Raw genomic sequence first — 24,320 nt, 5'->3', positions numbered from 1 at the left:
TAATTTATTCTCCTGCTTTCACAATAGGAGTCTCAAGGTTGAAAGTTTACTGAAAAGTTTTATGTCTTTTTGTGTTTTATTGAACCTTTGCTTTTTCTTTTTTCTTTCTTTCTTTCTTTTTTTTTTTTTGAGACAGGATTTTATTTTGTCACCCAGCCTGGAGTGCAGTGGTATGAACACTACTTACTGCAGCTTCAACCTCCTGAGCTCAAGCAATCCTCTCACCTTAGCCTCTCAGGTAGCTAGAACTACAGGCAAGTGCCACCACACCCCACTAATTTTTTAATTTTTCTTTTGTGGCAGTGCGGTCTTGCCATCTTGACCAGGCTGGTCTTGAACTCTTGGACTTAAGCAATGCTTCTGCCCCAAACTTTCAAAGTGCTGGGATTATAGGCATGAGCCACCACACTCAGCCAGGAAAGTTTTTTGTGCATTTTTAAAATTACAGGATATTTGTGCATATAACTTTGCTGGTTTGACTTCCTAGATTAGCTCCCAGGAACACCAAGTATAAAATGATTATGCCATACTCAAGTTGGTTTTTAAAATACACGTGATTTTTCTGATTGAGAACTCAAAACTATGCAGACCAGGGACATTGTAGACCTGTGGCACCTGAGCTCATTTTGCACAAAGGTTATGATTGTCTGATTTGGTTACACCTATACATCAGTAGTAGTTTATTTTGAAATGTTTCAAACTTATAATGCACATAAATAATATAAGAGACACCATGATCTCAGCATCCAGATTTAAGAGATGTTAAGGTTTTACTATATTTGCTTCAGACAAAACACTAGAGATGCAGCTGAGGCCCCATCTATACATCCCTTTGTCTTCTCTCCAGAGGTAGCTACTACACTGAAGTTGGTATGTAATATTTCCATGTTTGGCTTGGTACATGTTATACTTACTTATGCATGTATTTATTAACTTTGTACTACTTTTTATGTTCTTATGTAGTTTCATTAGTAATATCCCAGAGGGCATATCATTTGTGAGTTTGATTTTCTCACTCTTCATTTCTTTTTCAGGGATAATTTATTCTTGATGATACATGTAGATCTGCTCAATCCACTATAATTGCTTTATGGTATTTAATATATCAACAAACTATGATATACTTATCTATTTCCTACTGATGGACTGTTCCTTTTTTGTTATAACAGTGGTGTAGTGAATATCCTTGTACAATTCTTAAAATTCTCTTTGCTTTCTGGTTGTCTAGAAAGCTAGGCATAGACTTTTTGAGTCATTAACACTAACATCTTTAGCTTTTTAAGGCATTGTCAAATTGCAGTTCAAAGTAGTTTTACCAGTATATAGTCACATTAAGCAATATGTCAGCTTCTGCTTTCTCATATTTTTGCCAATACTTGGTGGTTGTAACACTTAAAATGTTCCCATCCTGATAGGCAGGAGATAATGCCTTAATGATGTTTTAATTTCTGTTCCCTTTCTTTGGGGAGAAAACAAATTGTCACATGGTCATACCCCTATATGCAAAAGGACTGGAAAATTAAGTCCAGCCCTGAACAGCCATCCCACAGTGACAACTCCACATTGTGGAAGGCACACACATTTCTGGTGGACAGCTAGCTGTCTCAGTCATTGACTAATTTTTTTAAATGCTTCCACTAACTTAGCTCTCATTATTAATTACTGAAAGATAGAGGTAAAATTTCTCCATTATGATTGTATATTTGTCAATTTCTCTTTGTAACTTTTCTTTTGCTTATATAAATTTTTATGCTGTGTTGTTGAGTCTACAGGTTCAAGGTTATTTTGTTTTCCTGGTGAATTGTATATTTTCACACTGTGTAGTGGCTCTCTATCCTTGTGGTTATATCATTTCCCATTCATTTACCTTCAAGCTTTCTTGTTTGTTCTAGATGCATTTTTTTATAAACAGCCTATGGCTGGCTTTTTTTTTTTTTTAATTTGAGAAGGTATTTCTTTTAACTACTGTTTGTAGTCTGTTTACATTAGTAGGACCTATTCATATATTTGGATTTCTTTTAGCATATTCTTCTGCTGTTTTTATTTAACATTCACTTCTCTTTATTTTTCATTCTTCTTACCTTCTGTTGGATAGAACATATTTTTCTTTTTATAATTTGCTTCATTTCTTAATTTTTATTTCTATAGATTTAGGGGTACAAGTGTAGTTTTGTTACATGGATATATTTCATAGTGGTAAAGTCTAGGCTAAAATATAACCATTACTCAAATAATAAACATTGTACCCATTAGATAATTTCTCACCCCTCACTTTCCTCCTACTCTTTCATCTTTGCAGGCCTCCAGTGACTAAAATTCCACACTCTGTGTCCATGTGTACACATTATTTAGCTCTCATTTATAAGTAAGAATATGGGGTATTTGACTTTCTGAGTTATTTCACTTAACATAATGGCCTCCAGTTACATACATGTTGCTACAAAACACATGATTTTATTCTATTTTATGGTAAAGTAATATTCCATGGTGCATATATATAGATGGATAGAGGCCATGATAGAGATATTTATAGATAATATCTATCTGTCTATCATCTATCTATCTATCTATCTATCTATCTATCTATCTATCTATCTATATATACATATAGCATCTATACCACATTTTCTCCATTCATTCATTCCTTCATTCATCGGCACATAGGTTGATTCCATATCTTTGCTGTTGTGAATAGTGCCATGATAAGCATACAAGTGCAGGTATCTTGTTAATATAATGATTTCTTTCCCTTTAGGAAGATACACAGGAAGTGGGATTGCTAGATCCAATGGTAGTTCCATTTTTAGTTTTTTTTGAAAAATTTCCATATTGTCTTACACAAAGGTTGTATTAATTTACCTCCCCACAAACAATGTATAAGCATTGCTTTTTCTCCACACCTTTGCCAATATCTGTTGGTTTTTGAACTTTTAGTACTAGCCATTTTGACTGGTGTGAGATGGTATCATGGTGGTTTTATTTTGTATTTCTCTGATGATTGGTGATGATGAGCATTTTTTCACATGCTTGTTGGCCATTTGCATATTTTCTTTTGCAAAACGTCTCTACGTGTCCTTTGCCCACTGTTTAGCAAGGTTATTTCGGTTTTGTTGTTGTTGAGTGGTTTGAGCAACTTGTAGATTCTGGATAGTAGTCCTTCGCAAGATGCATAGTGTGCAAATATTTTCCCCTACTCGGTATGTAGGTTATCTGTTTACTCTGTTGATTTTTTGTTTGTTTTTTGATGTGCAGGAGCTTTTTAGTTTGATAAGTCCCATTTGTCTATTTTCATTTTTGTTGCATTTGCTTTTAATGTCTTAGTCGTGAGTTATGAATTCTTTGTCTAGGCCAATGCCCAGAAGAGTTTTTTCTTGGTTTTCTTCTGGAACTTTTACAGTTTCAGGTCTCATATTTAAGTCTTTGATCCATCTTGAGTTAATATTTGTATATGTTTAGAGATAGAGATCCAGTTTTATTCTGCGTGTGGCTATCCAATTTTCCCACCACCATTTATTGAGCAAGGTGTCCTTTCTGTAGTGTATGTTTTTGTCAACTTGGTCAAAGATTAGCTGGCTGTATGTATGTGGCTTTATTCTGAGTTCTCTATTCTGTTTCATTGATCTATGTGTTCATTTTTTATACCAGTACTTGTTTCTGGGCACTGTAGTCTTGTAGTATAATTTGAAGTCAGTTAATGTGATGTCTCCAGTTTTGTTCTTTTTGCTTCAGATTGCTTTCATTCTTTGGCCTCTTTTTTGGTTCCATATAGATTTTTGGAATGTGTTTTCAAATTCTGTAAAAAATGGCATCAGTGTTTTGATGAGAATTGCATTGAATCTGTAAATTGCCTTGGGCAGTATGATCATTTTAAAGATATTGATTCTTCTAATCCATGAGCATGGGCTGTCTTTCCATTTGTTTGTGTCATCTACGTTATATTTCATTTGTATTTTGTAGTTTTCCTTGTAAAGACCTTTCACCTTTGTAGTTTTCCTTGTGAAATCCTTTCACCTCCTAAGTTAAGTATTCTTAGGTTTTGAGTTTTTTTTTCCCTTTTTTGTAGCTATTGTAAATGGAATTGACTTCTTGATTTAATTCTCAGTCTTGCTGTTGGTGTGCAGAAATAGTACTGACTATTGTATTTTGGGCTTATATCCTGAAACTTCGGTGTATTAATTTTTCAGATCTGTGAAACTTTTGGCAAAGTCTTTAGAATTTTCTAGGCATAAGATCATATCATTAGCAAGCAGAGATAATTCAGCTTCCTCTTTTCCTGTTTGGATGACTTTTGTTTGTTTCTCCTGTCTGATTGCTCTGACTAGGTCTTTCAGTCTCAAGTCGAATGGGCATCCTTGATATAAGAAAAGCTTTTATTGTTTCTTTTTTGCCCTTTACTAGTTTGAAAGTTATACAGTCTATTTATATTTTCCTTTTACTGTTTCTCCTTAAATATTTAACATAAATATTTGTATTAACAATGTCTAAAAATCATAAAAATACTCCATCCTTCTCCCAAATCATGCAAGGATGTTGAAATCTTTAACTCAGATTTTCAACCTCCTTCATAGTCCAAATTATTTTTCTTTTGATTTTATCTCATTTACAGCTACTCTATTGTATTAGTAATTCCTCTTTTCTTCATTTAGTCAATTATGTAGATTGATTCATATGTGTATTTTGTTGTTATTTTTTTTTAACATTTTCTTGCATTCCCCTTTCTCCTTTTGAGTTCAGCTTCCTTCTTTCTGAGGTACATCCTTCAGTAGTTCTGTTAATGGTATATTCTCTCAATGTGTTTCCTTGAAAAATAGCTATATTTCTTTCTCACTTTTGAGTAACAGTTTTATCTGGACTTATATGCTAAGTTAAAATTTTTTCTCCCTTACTATGAGGAAGATGTTATTCCATTGTCTTCATGACTTTTTTTTTTATCACTGTTGAAAAGTCTGCCCCAATTATAATTGTTTCTGTTTGAGAAATTTGTCTCTTACCTCTGTATGGTTTAAAAATTTTTTTTGTCTTTGGTGTTCCAAAGTTTCCCTATGGAATTACTTGATTGGGATTTAAAAAAAAAATGTATCTTGCTTTCGCCATTTTATGTTTTCAACTTTAAGATTTGTGAGTTTAATTAAATCTTGAAAATTTATGGCTGTTTATTTTTAAGTATTAGTATTCTCTCCTCATAGAACAAATGTTATATAAATATCGACTTTTTTCTTCTATCCTCCTGTCTCTTAACTTTTTATTCATTTTTTAAGTATTTTATGTTTTCTATCTTGTATCATGGGAAATATCATCAGAACCATCTTTTAGTTTACTGATTTTTCTGTAGTTATTGTCACTATGTTATTTAAATCATCATTGTCTGAAATTTCAACTAAATTTTTTCATTTTAAATTCCTATTTGGTTTTATTCTGTAAGTTGTTTATTTTTTAAAATCATTAATCATTTTAGAGTTATTTTAAATTTTATGACTGTCTTTCTGATATTTTTCAAGTCTTTAGGTGTTTAATGTTATATTCATTTCATTTTCTGATTTTTCATTCATGACTGCTCATATATTTTGTAAATTTTTACTGTGATTTCATCTTCATCGAGACTTTTCTTCATCTGGGAACATCTTTATGATTTGAAATTTGCAGGTGTTCCTCCTCAGTGGTTCATCTAAGATTTTTGAATCTGTTGGGGGGTTTTGGAACCAATCCCATATAGGTACTGAAGGACAACTGTATGTGTGTCTGTTTGTATGAATAAAAGTGTTCATAATATTTTGGTTTTACATTTAAATAAAAAACTTTATTGAGTTGCAATTCACATGCAATTTGCTTTTTCTTGTTTTGTCATAACAATCATGTGTATGTGCAGCAACACTATAGTCAATTTTAGAACATTTCTATAAAAGAAATTCCATAACCTTCAGCTATCACCCTCCCATTCACCCCAGCCTCTTCCACCAGCCTGAAGCAAGCACTAATCTACTTATTTTTCGACTTCCTTGTATTGTACAATTCATATAAACAGAATTACATAATATGTGAACTTTTTTGTGATTGCTTTCTTTTTCTTTTACTGGCGATTTCTTCAAGGTTTGTCAAAGCTGGAGATAAATCATTCCTTTTTATGATCCTCATAATAATTTAAAAAGAAATAGTTGTGGATGCTGGTGCTTGAAGAAAAAGTAGTTAAAATAGAAGAATATTAAAAAGACAAAGATTTCTCTGGATGTCCTGACAGACTTTCACCTACTTGCAAGATCTCTGGAAGTGGATGGTGATGGTTTTTATTTGGAATGTGAATTTTCCCAATACTGAGAATACTACAGTATGGGGGAAATTTTTTGCTTTCAGGTGAATGTGGAAGAGGAAGAGAGTGGCTGAATATTTGTCTTACTGAGGGAAGTCGGTGAAAAGTCAATGAAATTAAGAGAGACAGCAGAAGAGAGAAAAGAAGGAAGGAAAGGAGAATTGCTTGAAGTGGATACCAGAACTGTGAGCAATGAAAGGCAGAATAGAAGTGTGCATACAGCTTAGAGAGAGGCTGAGGGGACCATGGGTATCTTTCGTTTGTTTGTATCTTTTTTAATTTTTTGAGAATTGTTTTGTGGTTTGCAGTGTGTGAGTCTTTTGCCTTCTTGGTTAATTTCTTAGTGGTTTATTTATGTTTCTGATACTGTTGTTAATGCTATTGGTTTCACCTCTTTTCCAGAGTATTTATTGTTGGTGTGTTGAAGTACAAGTAATTTTTTCATGTTGATTTTGTGTCCTGAAACTTTGCTAAATTCATGTATTAGTTCAGTGTGTATATGTGTAATCTTTGGAATTCTCTACACATGAGATTCTGTTGTCTGTCTATAGTTTTTTTTCTTTCTTGTCTTTGCAGATGCCTTTTATTTATTTTCCTTGACTGGTTGCTCTGGAACTTTCAATGCTATGTCAAGCTATTTCAAGATTTTCAAATTTCACCATTGAGTATGATGGTCCTGTTGATTATTAATATATGGTCGTTATTATGTTCAGATGGTTTCCTTCTATTCCTGGTTTGTTGTGGGTTTTTGTCATGAATCCATCTTGAATTTTGTTTAATGCTTTTTCTGCATCAAATGATATGATTGTGATTTTTCCATCATTTTACAAGTGTGATGTATCGCACTGATTGTTGTAATATGTTATTTTACATTATTTGTGTTACACTCTTTGTAATCAACAAATGTTGATTCATATGTTGAATTCTCTTTGCCTTTCATGGATAGTTCTCACTTGATTCTGGTGGATAAACCTCTGGATGTGTAGTGAGTGTGATTTTTCTAGGCATTTATTTGAGGATTTTTGCATCAATGTTTATAAGGGTTATTTACCTGCAAAATGTTAAAAAATAAAAATTATAATGGGAAACCCTGTACACCTTTTAGAATGCCTAATGCTAAAAAGAATGGCAGTACCAAGTGTTGGCAAAGAGATTGTGCAAGTAGAAATACTTTATGTACCTTGTTGCATTTCATTCAGTCTATTACCTCTGATTTTTCCCTTCACTTATAGGGGAATATATTAGTCAAGGTTTCCTAAAGGGACAGAACTAATAGGATAGATAAATATATGAAGGACAGTTTATTAAGAAAATTGACTCATATGACCACGAGGTAAAGTCCCACAATAGGCTATCTGCAAGCTGAGGAGCCAGGAAGCCAGTTTGAGTTCCAAAACCTCAAAAGTAGAGCAGCTGATAGTGCAGCCTTCAGTGTGTGGTCAAAGGCCCAAGAGACCCTGGAAAATTGCTGGTGTAAGTCCAAGAGTCCAAGAGCTGAAGAACTTGGAGTCTGATGTTCAAGGGCAGGAAATATCTAGCACGAGAGAAAGATGACAGCCAGAAGACTTAGCCAGTCCAGTCCTTTCATGGTCCTCTGCCTGCCTTTATCCTAGCCATGCTGGCAGCTAATTATATGGTGCCTACCCAGATTGAGGGTGGTGTGCCTCTCCCAGTCCACTGACTCAGATGTTAACCTCCTTTGGCAACATCCTCACAGACATGCCCGGAAAAAATACTTTGCATCCTTCATTCCAATCAAGTTGACACTCAATATTAACCATCATAAGTCCACCCTTTGTCAACTTGAACCCATACACATATCTTGAAATTATACATAATCTGCAAATGAAGACAATAATAAGGTCATAATTATGCCTAATATAATACAACTATCCTTCGTACAACTGGAACCACATCAATCCCTAAGCCAAATGCTATTACATAAAGTTAACAATACTTAAATGCTGATATGAAGTCAACAAATCTTATGCACATGATAAATGAAAAGAAAAAGGAAATTAAAGGAGGATATTTTCTTAATACAAGTATATACATGCACAAACATGTTCCTTACAAACTAAGGAGGAAATACTCATGACAACTGCAAGTTCTCATGTCCTGCAACTGGTCACATGGTTGCAGCTGATATTGAAGACTATCTTCTTCAACTACCCATCCTGTATTCCCTTTGTCTCCAGCAAGTATCTCAGCAGATTGTGGATTTTTACCTGGTCGAGTCACCCAAACTTCAATCCTGAAGGGTCTGGGCCATATGTAATCCTCTCTGGATTGGGCTGTTGTAGTTTCCCATTGGTCTTAATCACAGGGCATGATAATCCCCTAATGGATCTCCTGTATTCCATGCATACTCTTCCTTACCTCCATTGTGGAATAGTAGACTGATTTCATCCTGACAGTCTGCATCAATCACCCCAGCCAACAGTGTAACTCCCTCCTTTTCCTGTTGACTTAGAGGTAGGTGGAACTCGAAGTGTCCAGGTGGCAATCTTAACTTTCAGTTTAATGAAATTGTTGCTGTGTTATCTGGTGGCAGTATTTCTCCCTCTGGAACTAAGGCCTCTAGGCCAGAAGAACATAACGTCATGGGAACAGGAAGCAAAACTTTTTGCTCGTGAGTCACTAGGGGTGATGGTGAGTGGTGCCACTTTCACTTCTACCCCTTGACTCCTGGGCCTGTGGGCTTTGAGAGAAACAGTTTCATATATTGGACGCTGATTCAGAGCATGCACAGCCTTCTGAAGAACTTTTTCCTACCCCTGCAAAGTATAGTCTCCTAGCTGGTATTGTAATTGTGACTTCAAAAGGCCGTTGCACCATTCTATCAATCCAGCTGCTTCAGGATGATGGAGAAGATGGTAAGACCAGTGAATTTCATGAGTATGAGCCCACTGACATACTTCTTTAGCTGAAGTATGGTCAGAGGCAATGCTATGTGGAATTGGCATCTTGGTCAGAGGCAATGCTATGTGGAATACCATGATGGTGGATAAGGCATTCCATGAATCCATGGATGGTAAGTCTTCACAAAAGCATTGTGTGCAGGATAAGCAAACCCATATCAGGAGTAAGTGTCTATTCCAGTGAGAACAAACCTCTGCCTTTTCCATGATGGAAGAGTTCCAATATAATCAACCTGTAACCAAGTAATTGTCTGATCACCCCAAAGAATGGTGCCATATCCAGGGCTCAGTGTTGTTCTCTACTGCTGGCAAATTGGGCACTCAGTGGTGGCTATAGCCAGGTCAGCTTTGGTGAGTGGAGTACATGTTGCTGAGCCCATGCATAATCTCCATTTCTGCCACCATGGTTACTTTGTTCATGGGCCCATTGGATGATGACAGGGGTGGCTGGAGAAAGAGGCTGAGTGGTATCCACAGAATGAGTCATTTTATCCACTAGATTATTAAAATCCTCCTCTGCTGAGGTCACCCTTTGGTGAGCACTCATATGGGATACAAATATCTTCAGTTTTTGACTACTCGGCGAGGTCCATCAACATGCCTTTTCACCAAATTTCTATGTCACCAATTTTTCAATCATGCTTCTTCCAAGTCCCTGACCATCTAGCCAAACCATTGGCTATAGCCCATGAATCAGTATATAATCGCACATCTGACCATTATATCGCGTCTTCTTCCAAGCAAAGTGCACAATGAGGTACACCGCTCGAAGTTCTGTTCACTGGGAAGATTTTCCTTTGCCACTGTCCTTCAGAGATGTCCTAGAAAGGGGCTGTAGTGTTGCAGCTGTCCACTTTCGGGAGGTGCCTCTGCACATTGTGCAGAACCATTTGTAAGCCAGGCAGTAGTCTTCTCTTCCTCTGTCAACTGATCATAGGGAAGTCCCCATGAGGCCATCGGTGCAGGCTCAGGGAGAGAAGGCAGCATGTCAGGAGTGGAGACCATGGGCATTTGAGCCACTTCCTCACGTAACTTACTTGTGCCTTCATGACTTGCTCAAGCCCGATCACTTAAATGCCACTTCTATTTGACAAAGGAATGCTTCTGTGCATGCCTCACTTTATGCCTAGATGGGTCAGAATGCACCCACTTCGTGATAGGCAGTTCAGGTCACATGGTGACTTGATGACCCATAGTCAAACATTCAGTTTCTACCAAGGCCCAATAACAGGACAAGAGCTGTCTCTCAAAAGAAGAATAGTTATCTGCAGAAGATGGCAGGGCTTTGTTCCAGAATCCTAGAGGCCTCTGCTGTGATTCACCTGTGGGGGCCTGTTAGAGGCTCCAAACAGCATCCCCATCTGTCACGGACATCTCAAGCACCATCAGAACTGCTGGGTCATATGGCAAAGCAGCTTGCACAGCAACCTATACCTGTTGCAGAGCCTACTCCTATTCTGGATCCCACTCAAAACTGGCAGTTTTTTGGGTCACTCCACAAGTAGGCTGGAGCAACACAATCAAATGAAGACTCTGTTGCCGCAAAAATCCAAATAGGCCTGTTAGACGCCGTGCCTCTTTCTTGCTTGGAGAAGGGACCAAATGCAGGAACTTATTCTCTATCTTAGAAGGAATGTCGTGACAGGCCCCACACCACTGGACCTCTAGACATTTTACTGAAGGAGAAGGTCCCTGAATTTTAGTTGGATTTATTTCCCATCCTCTGGCATGCAAATGTCTCACCAGTAAGTCCAGTGTGTTTGCTACTTCTCAGTCACTGGATCCAGTCAGCATAATGTCATCAGTGTAATGGACCAGTGTGATATTTTTGTGGAAGGAAAAAGTGGTCAAGATCTCTCTGAACAAGATTATGCCACAAAGCCAGAGAGTCAATATACCCATGAAGTAGGACAGTAACAGTATATTTCTGGCCTTGCCAGCTGAAGGCAGATTGCTTCTGGTGGGCCTTACAGACAGGAATGGAGAAAAGGGCATTTGCCAAATAAATGGCTGCATACCAGGTACCAGGAGATGTGTTAATTTGCTCAAACAATAAAACCACGTCTGGTACAGCAGCTACAGCTAGAGTCACCACTTGGTTAAGTTTATAATAATCCCTGTCATTCTCCAAGATCCATCTGTCTTCTGCACAGGCTGAATAGCACAGTTGAACAAGGATGTGTGGGAATCACTACCCCTGCATCTTTCAAGTCTTTGATGGTGGCATTAATCTCTGTAATCCCTCCAGGGATGCATTACTGTTTTTGATTTACTATTTTTCTAGATAGAGGCAATTCTAATGCCTTCCATTTGGCCTTTCCCACCACACTGGCCCTCACACTACCAGTCAGGGAGCCAACATGGCCGTTCTGCCAGCTACTAAATATATCTGTGCCAATTATGAATTCTGGCACTGGGGAAATAGTGACAGGATGAGTCTGGGGACCTACTGAACCCACTGTAGGTGGGACCTGAGCTAAACCTCCCCTAACACACTGACCTTCATAAGCCCCTGCTTTAACTGGAGGACCACAATGATGCTTTGGGTCCCCTGGAATCAGTGTCAGCTCAAAGCCAGTGTCTGCTAGTCCCCAACATGTCTGATCATTTGTCTTTCCCCAATGCACAGTTACCCTGGTAAAAGGCCAGAGGTCTCCTTGAGAAAGAATGGAAGGAAGATTAACAGCAGAAATTGTCAGTAGTGTAGTGAGGTCCATCCTCGAGGGGACCTGGTCTCCCCTTCATTCAAGGGGTTCTGGGTCTGTTAACTGGTTGAAGTCTGTAAATTAATTGAGGGCCCATGATTCTGTTTTTGTAATTCAAATTAGTCATTTGTCCAATCAACCTGGAAGTTTTCATTTGCATAAATTAAATAAGAAAGCAGTAGGCTTCCTAACAGTTTCACCTCTAGAAGACTGATTTATTAGCCAATGCCAGAGCTCTATGTGAGTCAGACAATTTTAATTGCTGCTTTGCCTCTGCTGTCCGTTATGGTAACTATGCCCACTTTGCCTTTGATGGTGTAGTTCCACCACTTGGCCCCTGCCACCTTGGGATTCTATTATTCCCATTGCATTTAAATGTTATAGTTGAGGGACTACGGTTCTTGCTGTTAGATCTGGCATACAGAGAAGAGCAAGCACAGAACTCTTCAAGGATGCAGGTGCAGCCCTCACAAATCTATTTCACAAAGTACTGGTAAAGGGTGTGTCTTCTGGACCCTCCCAGCTGGGATGAGTAGGTCTAAAGTGACTAATCGACTCTAGCATCCCAATCTTTGTACACTTTTGATTCCTTCCTCTACATTAAACCAAGGTATATCAGGCATTTCCAGCTTGCTCACAGTGGGCTGTTTTTGATCCACATTTAAGTAACCAAGCAAATAAACTATTAGAGCCTTTTTATAACTCTCTAAGCTACAACATTAATGCAGAATCCCTGCTTAGTGGGCCCAAATTAATACATTCAGCTTGATCCAACATTATGTTCCTTCCACCATAATCCCACACCCTTAATATCCATTCCCATGCCTGTTCTCCAGATGTTTGTCTATATAAATTAGAAGTTCAAGCAGTTCTTTTGGAGCATAGCACACCTTTTCATGGGTCACACTCTGAACCTCACCTCCAGGGACCTTCTGGGACTTTAGTTATAGGTCTAGAAGCAAACGGGTGTTGGGGGTGTGAGTCAGGGAGAGGATGTTGTCACCACTGGGGGTGGGAAGACTGTTTCTTCTGGCAAAAAGTCTCAACAGAGTTTACAAGCTCAGTGTTCCCAGCTGCATCAGGGTCAACCCACATATCCCCATTCCAAGGTGCAGGGTCTCATTTTTTTCCAATCAATGCCCTTACTTTAATAGTAGACACCTGTTGAGGCTGTGCATGCATTTTTTATTGAAGTTCAGCCACTCACATGATGAGTTTATGTCTGATTTTCCACAATTTAAGCTCTTTCTCTACTGGAAATAAAATTCTCACCCAGGGAAATCTTAGAAGATTTGAGGCTCAGAATGTACTTCTGGAGCTGGGAGTCAGAATCTCTGAGTTCATCCTTTTCTTTCATCACATTGTCCAGCAAAATTAGGAGCAACCAATCAACTTTATTATATTCGTTGGTCCTCCACATGTGGTCAAAGGTATTATTATGTATAGAGTCACTAAATTCCTTGCCTCTCAAAACAGTGAATCAGGAGTATCAAATCCGTTTATTTTGCATAACTCTAAATAGCTATCAGTGTTCTTCATACTATTAGAAGTAGAGTCTCTGGCCTGATGTGGTGGCTCACACCTATAATCCCAGCACTTTAGGAGGCCGAGGTGGATGGATCACCTGAGGTTAGGAGTTTGAAACTAGCCTGGCCAATAAGGTGAAACCTTGTCTCTACTAAAAGTACAAAAATCAGCCAGATGCGGTTGTAGGCGCCTGTAATCCCAGCTACTCAGGAGGCTGAGGCAGGAGAATTACTTGAATCCAGGAGGCAGAAGTTGTAGTGAGCTGAGATTGTGCCATTGTACTCTAGTCTGGGTGACAGAGTAAGACCCTGCCTCAAAAAAAAAAAAGTCCATAGCATTTTTGCATCGAATCAGATTAAGCAGCCAACTCCAGAAACCCCAAAACTAACTAAATAACTCCATTCTTAAAATTCTGTTTCTTTAGAACCACTTCTGGTACCAGAATCTGTATTAGTCAGGGTTCTCTAAAGGGACAGAACTAATAGGATAGATGAATATATGACGGGGAGTTTTTTAGGAAAATTGACTCATATGATCACAAAGTAAAGTCCCACAACAGGCTGTCTGCAAGCTGGGGAGCCAGGAAGCCAGTCTGACTCCCAAAACCTCAAAAATAGGGAAGCCAACAGTGCACCTTCAGTCTGTGGCTGAAGGCCCGAGAGCCCCTGGCAAACCACTGGTGTAAGTCCAAGAGTCCAGAAGCTGAAGAACTTGGAGTCTGATGTTCGAGGGTAAGATGGATCCAGCATGGGAAAAAACAGAGGCCAGAGGACTTAGCCAGTCTAGTACTTCCACGTTCCTCTGCCTGCTTTTATCCTAGCCTCACTGACAGCTGATTAGAAGGTGCCCACCCAGATTGAGGGTGGGTCTGCTCTCCCAGTCACCTGACTCAAATGTTAGTCTCCTTTGGCAACACCTTCACAGACACACTCAGGAACAATACTTTGCATCCTTCAATCCAATCAGGTTGACACTCAGTATTAACCATCACAGGGAACCACAAAGGGTGATGTAATAAATTTTAGAATATATTAAACTGTGGTGGGGTGAAACAAAAAAGGTTCTCCAGAGTACATAAAAACTATTGCATGACACTCTCCTGGCTATATCCAGCCAACTGACCAGCTTCAGTAACACACCAGCTCATTCCTGGTATTTACTATAAGTGTGGTTGAATCTAAGTTCAACTTTCTAGATGTATTTTTTCCTAGTAGGCTCAGGATTCAGCCTTTCTGAGATTTATTCCTAGATTAAGATATATTTACATTCATTATTCTAGATACATAACCTTAAATATACTCTATCTGAGAGAAGGGAAACTGTTCTTGTCATACAGATCTTCAATCTTAGAAAACGACAGAAAAGTAACCCCATGTAGTCATTTCTACTGATGTTCTTCTTGTTTTTGGTGACATGGTATAGTTTAATGGTTCCTGACTCTGGAACCCATCAGAGTCACCCGAGGCACTCTGTTAATGTACACATGGTGAGGCCTTTCTGGGAGTTTAGATTTAGGAGGTGTGGAGTGAGACAGAAACATCTCCATTTTAAAAGTGCCCTAGAAAGTCTTGTTCATCCCTGGTTTTTGGAAGGTCTCGGAACTCTGTTAGGCTCCAAAGGTTTAAAATTTAAAAATACAGAGTCCAGTCTTATCATGAATCTCTGAGAAACTTTGCTAAGAGGCGTACTTAAGTCTCAGAGCCTGTGGCAGTGCTTTCTGTATTTCTGATTCCCCATCTGCTTTGTTTGTTTTATATGGTTGTTAAAAAAATTTTTGGATAAAAGAAAAGCACTTTCTTACACTCACGAAGTCCTCTAAAATGTGCTTTGGTACAAATTCTCCAATTCTCTTTACTGTCTGCCTGAAAGCTTTTATATCATTCTCCCACAAAGTGGAGAATACACTCAGCTTCAAATTTATTAGAAAGTGTTCAGCAAATGAAGAATGTAGTCCAACAGAAATTATAAGAAAGAAGAGGTTCTCCGAGTCCTGGGGCTTTGTCTCTGGGTATACTCTATTCATATACCCTCATCCAGCATTGCACTCAAACACCCTGTCCTCATGCAACAGGGCTTTTCAATGCCAAGACTGTGGCTGAGGGTCATTCCTAGTTTAAGACCTACTGAGGCCAGGAGTTCAAGACAAGCCTGGCCAACATGACAAAACCCTGTCTCAATTAAAAATACAAAAATTAGCCGGGCTTGGTGGTGGGTGCTTGTAATCCCAGCTATGAGGGAGGCTGAGGCAGGAGAATAGCTTGAATCTGGGAGGTGGAGGTTTCAGTGATTTGAGATTGTGCCACTGCACTCTAGGCTGAGTGAAAAGAGCAAAACTCCATTTCAAAAAAAAAAAAAAAGACCTACCTAGTGGGAGTAATACATGACTCAGCACAGAATTAAATGTGAGACTTAGTAAATAACCATGTCACTGGGAGGGATGACGTTCCCTCACCAAGTATTGATTTTAAATATCCTCACATACTGTTTTAAAGATCACACACATTCATCTTTGATGCTCTGCTATATAAAATAATAGAAAGGGTTAGGCCTGGAGAGGACAGAGATGGAGTCTGAATCTCTGAGGCTGTGACAGGACAAGGTTGTGGATTCTGTAGATGCCAGGAGGTGAAATAGGATGAACCTCAGTGACTACGTTAACAAAGCTAATGTGAATTACACAAAGCCAAGCACATGCAAAGGACCGGAGTAATATGAGAGTAAAAGATAAATGGCTTAGATATCTTTGCCCTCATCCAAGTGAGAAATAAATTATTGAGCAGAGTGCAGGACCACACACTGTGTGACATACTGCAGCTTACAGCATCTATTTGCCTTTGATTCATGTTCAATCATTTCTGCATCACCTTCTGTGTCAACCTGGTATAGATCTTCAGCCCGTTTTCATATCCTGAGCTGTTTTCTCCTATTATGATTCAATTTCCCTAACCTTGCCTCCTAAAACAATCTATCCTTTGCTTTTATTGTTCTGGTTTTCCATGACCTCTCCATGGTGAAAATTCTTGATTGAATGACTCTGGAATAAACCAGCATTGCAGACAAATTCTCAGTAGGCTCAGGCAGTAAGACTGAGCTGTCAGAAATATTCAGGGTGGTGCCTCTGAATGGCCAACATGGAAACAGGAACAGGGCTACCCAACAAACAAAAAATCTCTTTTAACTTTTAAAATTATATTAAATTGCTGTTTATTATTAAACCATTTCACCCCCTGTTAGGTACTGACTAGGATGTTTCCAAGTGCAAGCAGAGCATCAAGGAAAATGAGGAGAAAATATTTGGCCACTCTGGAAAATACATGCTGGCTCTAGGACAGATAATATTGAGGCCTAAAATATCATCCAACATCTCTTAAATCCAAAGGAACGGGTGGTTTTTCCTGGTTCACCTGTGTTTCTTGCTCCCTTTGCAATCTGGTTTTCTTTTCTAAATCTGATCGCAATTTTTCCACACATTCCCAACTTCCCAGAAGCCATTTGAAAGGAGAATTATTATACTGGAACAACAAGCACAAACCAGTAGTGGCTTGGAATATCAGGATGATGTTCATTACAGCACGTCTGAATGGCTAAGTCCTCATAAATCCAGCAGACCTGCCCCCAACTAAAGCGGGATATTTCCCTGACCCCTTTGCTGGTGGAAACTGGAGTACACGGGCACTGGCCGGGCAAACTCCTCTCACTCACTGCCCCACCCCTTATGGGAGAGGGAGTGTAGGTGAGCAGGTGAAGGAGCCAGGGTGAGCACTTGGGTGCTAGCAAGAACAAACTCTATTCTGGGCCCTTGGCAGCATCTAAGGGATAGTGCTTCAGACCCGTGAAGCCCCAGAGGAAGTGTTACTATGGTGCCCTTTTAGTTTTGCTGTCTGTGGATGTCTTAAGTGTTAATAGCTCAGTGGAGGTTCAATGTGACAACCTTTTGCACTCACACAGGTGACACCTGAGTTCTTGTCTGGTATCCAGGAGGAGTAAAGGTGGTAAAAGTGGGGGATTTTATTGCCAGTGAAAGTGGATCTTAATGAAAATGCAGGGGCTGAAAAGGGATGGAGTGGGAAGGTAATCTTCTCCTGGCATCTGGCTGGGAACTGTCCCTCTGACGTCAAGCTGCTTTTCTCCAACATCAAACCATAGTCTCCAATGTCCAGCTGCTTTTCCTCTCTTGGCCAGCTGAGACTGAGGTTTTTATGGGCACAGGATGGGGAAGATGGGCAGGCCATGAGTGGTTTTGGAAAAGACAACATTTGAGTGAGTAAACCGATATAAGTCCTCACTTTGGCCACAGGATCAGGCCTTTCACCTTGAGGGTGGGGACCTAGCTGGGGACCCACCCTCTTCTGCCTGGAATTTCCCTGCCTCCTGTCCCTATCAAAACCATAGAGCTGGCATCACAAAAACATGGTTCCCAATATCCTCAAAATGTTCACAGGTTCTGTCTTGACCAGAACTTAGCTCATGTTTGTTTGTAATTTATTTCAGTTCTAGGGTCTCAGAACACCAGTTCTAGGGTCTCAGATGATTTTCCTATGTATAGACTTAGCTTGGTCCTTATCCTATGCTTGAGGCAGCTTCCATGGATGGTAGCCCTCCTGCCCTCTTTGACATTGGTCAGGATTGCTTTGTGAATTGCCTATTGCCTCAGGATAAATTTTTTAGTCCAACTGGCTTAGTTACACTTCACTGTTCCTTACATTTTTCCAAAGAGAACATTCCAGGATGTCCACATGTTTTCTTCCTCATCCATCCATACCCATTACATATAAAAATCATAAAGACAATAACCTATCTCTGGATGAGAAGGATTTTCATAGACATATTTCATTTGATACTCATAGCAAACTTGTAAAAAAATTCATTTTAAATATGAGAAGCAGAGGCTCTAGGAAAAATAATGCTGATAACTTTATCCTCCAGTGTGATCCAAATATCCCCAATAGAGTCCCACAAATTTATATAAACATTTCCAACTGGGGCCAGGCATGGTGGCTTATGCCTGTTACCCCAGAATTTTGGGAGACTGAGGTGGGCACATCACTCCAGGTCAGGAGTTCGAGATCAGCCTGCCCAACATGGTGAAACACTGTTTCTACTAAAAAAAAAAATTACAAAAATTAGCCAGATGTGGTGGTGGGCACTTGTAGTCCCAGATGCTTGGGAGGCTGAGGCAGAATTACTTGAACCTGGGATGTGGAGGTTGCAGTGAGCTGAGATTGCACCACTGCACGCCAGCCTAGGTGACAGAGCAAAACGCTGTCTCAAAAAAAAAAAATGCATTCTTGTGCTTGTCTTTATAGATCTTACTTTTCAGTAGTTATTAGAAAAAGGCTGCTTATAGACTAAACCTTCCTATGTGAACCACTCAAATTCCAAACTGGGCTTTACCCAAAACTCCACTCTGGGACCAGGGAGGTATGAAGCATCCCATGTCACCTGCCTGCTGCCATGCCCACTTGAGACTTCCTACCTGTGGGTCACAGAGCTTATTCCCACTTTTGTTACCCTGAGTTCTACTCACTGTGACACTTCCATCCTTGAGATCCTTAAGACACTTCCATCCTTGAGATCCTTAAGATAACACCACTTAGATCTGAGTCTACATTTGCCTGACACTATATGCTTTGATCCCAGCAGTTACCATCAAGAATTAGGTGACTCTGGCCTTGGAGACACTCTGGCTTTGACATCAGCTTGGTCTTCTAGCTAATGATACTGGCATCTTGCTGCTGCCTTTTCCCATAAGCTGACGTTGCTCTTTTGAGTCTTTATTCCAAATCACATTTCTCCATAGTCATCCCTCAAATAGAGGCACCATCCTTTGGGGGTAGAACTCAGATATACAACTACATTTATCAGAGTTTCTAGTTTGCTTAAATCCCCTGGTTCTGCTTTCCTCATTCTAACCCATTTCACTTGAGATCTGGTTCTGACATTGTATCTTTTTCAATAACTCTAAGCATTCCCCTGGTAAGCAAAATGTGCCATATTCAGCTGGATTCAGTCAGAAGGACTATGGCATCCCAGGAGTTTGTTCTAGCATGAAAGGGGCAGAAGCCAGAAATATGTAGAATTAGGATTGGGGAAACTGACCTTGCTGTTGAGCATATGCTCTGGGGAACATTGCCAGAGAACCAGAGAACATATCAGTGATCTGGCTCCTGATCTGAGCCTGTGGCTGTTTCAACTCCATCCGAAGGTTTCCACTGTGAACCAAGGAAGTTTCCAGGCCCCAGTGACACATTACATCAAGTAACACTATGGCTGCAATAGTCAATATCTTCAATTCAGAACCCCAGTTAGAATCTGGATACTCAGAGGGACAGGTCATGTGAATTGGCCAACATGATTGGGGGTGGTCAAAGGAAGATTGTGAGCAGAGGGAACACCAGGCCTTTGGCAACAGAACTAATGCAAATCTATACCAAGTGTGAATGGAAACTCCTGCTACACCTGCTCCCCAGTCAGAGTTGGAGTGTAACCAGCCAGGATAGATGAAGTGTCTCAGGGATTGCTGAGGAGAAATGAAATTTAAAATGCTACTTTTTTGTTTTTTTGCTTTTTACATAGAGGTTTTGTTTTCTTTTGTTTAAAAATATCCATTTATTATCTGTTTTCATGGATCAGAAGTATGGGCACAGCATAGATCTCTGCTTAGGGTGTCATAAGGCCCCTATCAAGGGTATGATGGGCTTTTTTACCCTCCCCCCCACCGAGAGCTGTTGGGGGTATTTCCAAATTCATTTAAGCTATTGGCAGAATTAAGTTCTATGCAATTGAGGATTGAAGTCCCTGTTTTCTTGCTGGCTATTGGCTGGGGGTCATTCCCAGCTACTAGATTCTGCCTACATAGAAATGGTAGATAGAGTTCTTCTCTTCTTTCCTTTTCTGTCTTATCTCTCCTGCTTTATCTTCTTCTCCACGTACCTCTGAAGGGCTCTTCTGCCTTCCTCTTCTGCTTTTTCCTAATTTTAATTTTTGATACATGATCATTGTATCTATTTAGGGGTATATGTGATACTTTGACACATTCATGCAATGTGTAAGATGAAATCAGGGTAATAAGGATATCATCATCTCAATCATTTATCATTTCTTTGTTTTGGAAACATTCTAAATTGTTTATTCTAGCTACTTTGAAATATACAATAAGTTATTGTTGACTATAGTTACCCTACTGTGTTACCAAATGGTAGAATTTATTTCTTCCATGTGACTATGTTTTCGTTTCTGTTAACTGACCTCTATTCATCCCTCCCTTCTCCCTACCCTTCCCAGCCTCTAGTAAACATCATTCTACTCTCTACCTCCTTGAGATCAATGTTTTTAACTCCCATATTTGAGTGAGAACATGTGGTACTTGTATTTCTGTGCCTGAATTATTTCACTTAACATGTTGACTCTAGTTCCATCCAGGTTGTTACAAATTACAGATTTTATTTTTGTGTGTGTGGAGGAATAATATTTCATTGTATATACATGCCACACTTTCTTTATCCAGTCTTCTATTGACAGATATTGAGGTTGGCTCCATATCTTGGCCATTGTGAATAATGCTGTTATAAACATGGGAATGCAGATCTCTTTGATGTACTGACTTTCTTATACTATACTCAACAGTGGAATTACTTGATAATATGGTAGGTATGTTTTTAAATTTTTGGGAAACCTCGATACTGTCTTCCATAGTGGCTGTACTAATTTATATTCCCACCAACAGTGTATGAGTGGTCCCTTTCTTCACATCCTTGCCAGCATTTGTTATATTTTGTTTTTGTGAAAGGAGCCATTTAACAGGTGAGATAATATCTCATTGTGGTTTTTATTTTCATTTCCCCGATGATTAATGACGTTGAACATTTTTTCATACATTTGGCCATACAGTTGGCCATTTGCATGTGTATTCTTGTCAAATGTCTATTCAGATAATTTTCCCATTTTTAGAACAAATTACTTGTGGTATTTTGCTATTGAGTTGTTGGGTGTCTTTATGTAATCTGGTTTTTAACCCCTTGTCAAATGGATAGTTTGCAGACTTTTCCCCGTTCTGTAGGATTTTTCTTCACTCTGCTCATTGTTTTCTTTGCTGTACAAAAGCTTTTTAGCTCAATGTAATCCCATTTGTCTATTTTTTATTTTGTTTTATGTGCTTTTGAAATATTATTTTTTTAAAAATCTGCCTAGACAAATATCCTGGAGTGTTTCTCCAATGTTTTCTTCTAGTAGTTTCATAGTTTCAGATCTTACCTTTAAGTCTTAATTCATTTTGATTTGATATATTTTGGATTTTGTTTTTTTTAGAGGTAGATTCTTACTCTGTCATCCAGGATGGATACAGAGCTCACTGCAATTTTGACCTCCTGTGTTCATATAATCCTCCCACCTCAGCCTCCTGAGTAGCTGAGACTACAGGCATGTACCATCTCTCCTGGCTAATTGCTTTTCTAAATTATTTTAATTTTTCTTGAGAGAGTGTCTCAGTATGTTGCCCAGGCTGATTTTTCAAATTCCTGGGTTCAAACAGTCCTCTCCCACCTCAGCCTCCCAAACTGTTGGGATTACAGACATGAGCCACCATTCCTGGCCTGATTTTTGCATAAGGTAAGAGATGGAAGACTAGTCTTTATTCTTTTTCATGTGGGTATACAGTTTTTCCAGCACTATTTACTAAAAAGGGTATCCTTTCCCTAATATATGTTTTCGGTACCTTTGTTGAAATTGAGGTAGCTGAAAATACATGAATTTCTCTCTGAGTTTTAAAAATTGTGTTCCATTGGTCTGTGTGCCTATTTTTATGCCAGTACCATGCTGTTTTGGTTACTATAACTTTGTAATATATTTAGAAAGTGGATCGTGTGATGGCTCCAACTTTGTTCTTTCTGCTCAGGATTACTTTGGTTATTCAAGGTCTTTTGTGGTTCCATGTAAATTTTAGCATTTTTTTTCTTGAAGAATGTCATTGGCGTTTTTATGGTGATTACAGTGAATCTGTAGATTGCTTTGGGTAGTAAGGACATTTTAACAATACTAATCTGTGGGTATAGGATATCTTTCCATTTTTTGTGTTCTATTCAATTGTTTTCATCAGTGTTTTATAGTTTTAATTGTAGAGATTTTTCACATCTTTGGTCAAATTTACTTTCAGGTTTTTTATTTTTTATAGCTATCATTTGTGGCATTGCTTTCTTAGTTTCTTTTTCAGATCGTTTGCTATTGGTGTATAGAAATGCTACTGATTTTTAAAAATTTTTCTAAAATTTTTATTTTTTTGAGCAGGTTCTCACTCCATTGTCCTGGCTGGAATGCAGTAGTGCAATCTCTTCTCACTGCAGCCTTGACTTCCTAGGCTCAGATGATCCTCTCACCTCAGACTCCCAAGTGTCTGAAACCACAGGGGCATGCTACCTTGCCTGGCTAATTTTTGAATTTTTTTGTAGAGATGGGGTTTTACCATGTTGCCCAAGCTGATCTCCCACACCTGGTCTCCAGTGATCTGCCTACCTTGGCCTCCCAAAGTGCTGGGATTACAGGTGTGAGCCATCACACCTGCCATAATTTTTGTATGTTGATTTTTTATTCTGCAAACTCACTAAATTCTTTGTCAGTTCTAATGGTGTGTGTGTGTGTGTGTGTGTGTGTGTGTGTGTCTGTGTGTAATATTTAGGGTTTTCTAAATATAAAATTATGTCACCTGTGAATAGGAATAATTTGATTTCTTCCTTTCCAATTTGTATGCCTTTTATTGTTTTCTCTTGTCTAACTGCTCTGACTAGGACTTCCAGTAAGTACTATGTTGAATAAAGTGCTAAAAATGGGCATCCTTGTCTTGTTCCAGATCTTAAGGGAAAGGCTATCAATTTTTACCCGTTCAGTATGATGTCAGGTGTGGGTATGCCTTTATTGTTTTGAGGTATGTTCCTCCTATACCCAATTTGTAGAGAGTTTTTAGTCATGAAAGTGTGTTAAATTTTATCAAATGCTTTTTCAGTATTTATTTAGATAAAAGTTTTTCTGTTTGGTTTTAGCTATATGTTCTTAAATCATCTCATCTTAATTTTATGCTTATCTAAATATAATAATTTATGCAAATAAGCATGTAATGCTTGGTATCTGCTTTTCCAGAGGGGTATATAGACTGAGTTAAGTTCAGGCTTGAGTCTTTGTTTCCTAGTGAGGAAATCAAAAGCACCCTGAGAAACCTTTGCTTCAGTTAACTCATGCCTCTGGCATTGTAACCCTGTTTAGCCTCATTGTCTGAACAGTGAATAATCAAAACTTGGTTAAACTTCTTATATCATTCTCAAATATTAGCATGCATAACAAAAACTGGGGAAAGTTATTACATGCAGATTCCTAGGCCCAACTGCTTCAGAGCTCCATTCAGCAGATCTGGGAGAAATGAGAATATGAACTTATTAAAGCACAACTAGTGACTCTGCTAGAGGTTGTTCTGGAAACCCATATTGGGAAACCTAACTTTGTGATGGGTCAGGAATGGTAAAGATCCTTGGATCTGTGGATCAAAGGTGAAAGGCTAAAAGAGAGGCATTAAGGGGGATACAGGATTCAAATATTGCATTCGCTCTGAGTAGAGGAATATTCTTTCTTAGCTTGTTCTTTTTAACTGAAACATATTTACTCTCCATAGACTTTTCTACCCATAAATTTTTCAAGGGAATATGGTTCAAGATAATAAAATTGAATATTTGCTGTGCACAATCTATGTGCCAGGTTCTGTGGAAAACACTTTAAACACATCTGCCATTTTATCTTTCCAAAAATTATAATAAGTAGATACTATATGTATCATAATTATGCAAATTTATCAATAGATGAAAAAGTTCATTTGGTCTCAGG

At 38.7% G+C, this 24,320-nt stretch overlaps 1 pseudogene; it reads right to left on the bottom strand.

The window, feature by feature from the left end:
• Positions 1 to 8,374: 8,374 nt before the first annotated feature.
• On the bottom strand, positions 8,375 to 11,942 carry LOC144579686 (uncharacterized; annotated as a pseudogene).
• Between the last annotated feature and the right edge of the window lie 12,378 nt (positions 11,943 to 24,320).

The sequence above is a fragment of the Callithrix jacchus genome, chromosome 16 (genome assembly GCF_049354715.1).
Source record: "Callithrix jacchus isolate 240 chromosome 16, calJac240_pri, whole genome shotgun sequence".
NCBI lineage: Eukaryota > Metazoa > Chordata > Mammalia > Primates > Cebidae > Callithrix > Callithrix jacchus.
The sequence above is the reverse complement of the archived record's forward strand: the minus strand, read 5'-3'. Positions and strand labels throughout refer to the sequence as shown.